This window comes from Trichechus manatus, unplaced genomic scaffold, assembly GCF_000243295.1.
Source record: "Trichechus manatus latirostris isolate Lorelei unplaced genomic scaffold, TriManLat1.0 scaffold00008, whole genome shotgun sequence".
Taxonomy (NCBI): domain Eukaryota; kingdom Metazoa; phylum Chordata; class Mammalia; order Sirenia; family Trichechidae; genus Trichechus; species Trichechus manatus.
In genome coordinates, this window is record NW_004443944.1 from 10,086,783 (window position 1) to 10,089,151 (window position 2,369).

Sequence of the window (2,369 nt, forward strand, 5' to 3'; positions counted from 1 at the left end):
ATTAAGGAAATAATGACATAGGTACTATTATCCCCATTTTGCAGATAAGGAAACTGAAGCTTAGAAGACATCACAGACTTGCCCCAGGTGCCAAGCAGATCATTATCAGAGCTGGGATTAAAGCTGGTGTGTCTGACCCCAAGCTCTGCTGGTAAACACTGTCCTATACCCCTTCTGGGAGTGCTTAGGTGGTGCAAATGGTTAACACACTCAGCTGCTAACTGAAAGTTTGGAGGTTCAAGTCCACCCATAGGCACCTCAGAAGAAAGCCCTGGTGATCTTCTTCTAAAACTTCAGTCATCGAAAACCCTATAGAGCACAGTTCTACCCTCACACACAAGGAGTCACCATGAATAGGAATTGACTCAGCAACAACAGTTTTCTGTTGTATTTATATATATGTATGTATGTACATATATGTCACAATGGTTAAGAGCTTGGCTGCTAACCAAAAGGTCAGCAGTTCAAATCTACCAGCTGCTCCTTTGAAACCCTATGGGGCAGTTCTACTCTGCCCTATAGGGTCGCTATGACTTGGAACAAACTCAACGGCACATAACAATGATATACATATATACATACACCCCTTCTGAAGAGGAGCTATCTTGGGGAGGAGGTACTAGTTGGTTTCCAAGAAAGATCTTCCCGATCATTTTCACTATCTCCAAAGACAAATACTATCTTAGGAATTAGACTATTCTTATTCACCAAAGGGGACCAAACAACAGCAGGGTAACTTTTGATCAGAGCTATTGAGAAAAGGATTCATTTATCTAGAGGAGTGTTTGACCTGATAACATCCAAAGCCCTTTCAACTCTGAGATTATAGGAATCTTCCCTTTCTCACTGGGAACACTAGCTTTAATCACCTTGGCTTGATGGGTGTCAATTAAGGAAGAGGATTGCCCAAGAATATGTCATAGGAGATTTGAAACTAAATTGGAACAATCAAAATGCAAATATTCTGGCAGGAAGAGCTCTTTCGCTATACAGTAAGCCATCAGCTCAGTCTTCATGCTGCCATTCATTGGAAAATAATGTTTTAAGTTTAAATCTCTCACCAAAAGAGGGTGAAATGGTAAAATCATTTGGAGAGCGCTTTTGAAAGACTTACAACTTAAAAAAAAAAAAAGTCCATGGTTGCCATGAAATAGAGGTGTTCATGGAAGGCATTTATCCAACACACCATTTAGAGACCCAATTCCCAATATCATAGAAAGAAAGAATAAAGAAATTAAGGCATAAGGAAGTTGGAGTGAATGGGCTGAAGGTAACAGAAATAATTGCTGACAAAAACAGAGGCTGAGAAATTTATCCCTTGATAGTTGATGCTGAGTATAATTGACATCCATAAAATATTAAACTAGAAATGAGGAGAGTAGATTCATATTAGAAAATAGACTAGGTGTGAGGCAACAAATGGTTTTTTTGGATTTTTTTAATCATGAGATTGAACCTAGTTTATGATTTTGTTTGACTTTTGGTGAAATCAAATTAATACCTATACAAAACGTACAAACTGTGCTATACCATACACAGGATAGTCACCTACACGTCTCCAAATTGTGTAATACACTTCCCTGGCAGAGGTGGGAAGGGGTAATTCACAGAGACACGTGATGTAAATGGTGCTTATAGATTGCACAGTGCACAACTTACACAGCTGTACACAGCCAAACAGCCATTCAGTCATACACAGTTCAGTTTCACTGGAGGTAAATCCAACACAAAAATCATCATTCTGGTCTCTATTTTTAACTCAATTTTCTATGCTTAGAACTTCTTATTTGTAGTATACATTTCTGTTTGCTTTCTCAGCTTTAAGACTTACTTTTTTCAATAATGATTGCAATTTTCACTTTGAGTTTACTTCTCCTCTGCTCCCAGTACAGATGTGTAACCCTATACCTTGCATCCCTTCAGCATGGCCATTGGTTCAAGCCTGGGCACATGGCCTAAGCTGACCCATTAAGAGTTAATTTCATAACTATTGCTGAATACTGGGACAAAGATTCCTACTCTGTTGTGTTGAAATTGAGCCTGGATGAATAAAGCCCAGGAACTACTGACAGGCATCTTGAGACCCCAAGGGAGAGCATATCTGAGAGTAGGGAGTTACACAGGAGAAACAGAGCCAAGAGATAAAGAGAAGGAAGACAAATCCCGAGGACACTGTCTGAACCCCCTCAACCAGCACCCTAGGAACTATGAAAAAATTAGACCCCTAGATGCAGTGACTTAATTTGGACAGAAAATTCTCCATAAGATAGATAGACACAGAGGCGAGGCCAAGATGGCAGAGTACTCAGAGGCTTCTGGTAGACCCGCTTACAACAAAGACCGAAAAAAACAAGTGAATTGATTATATA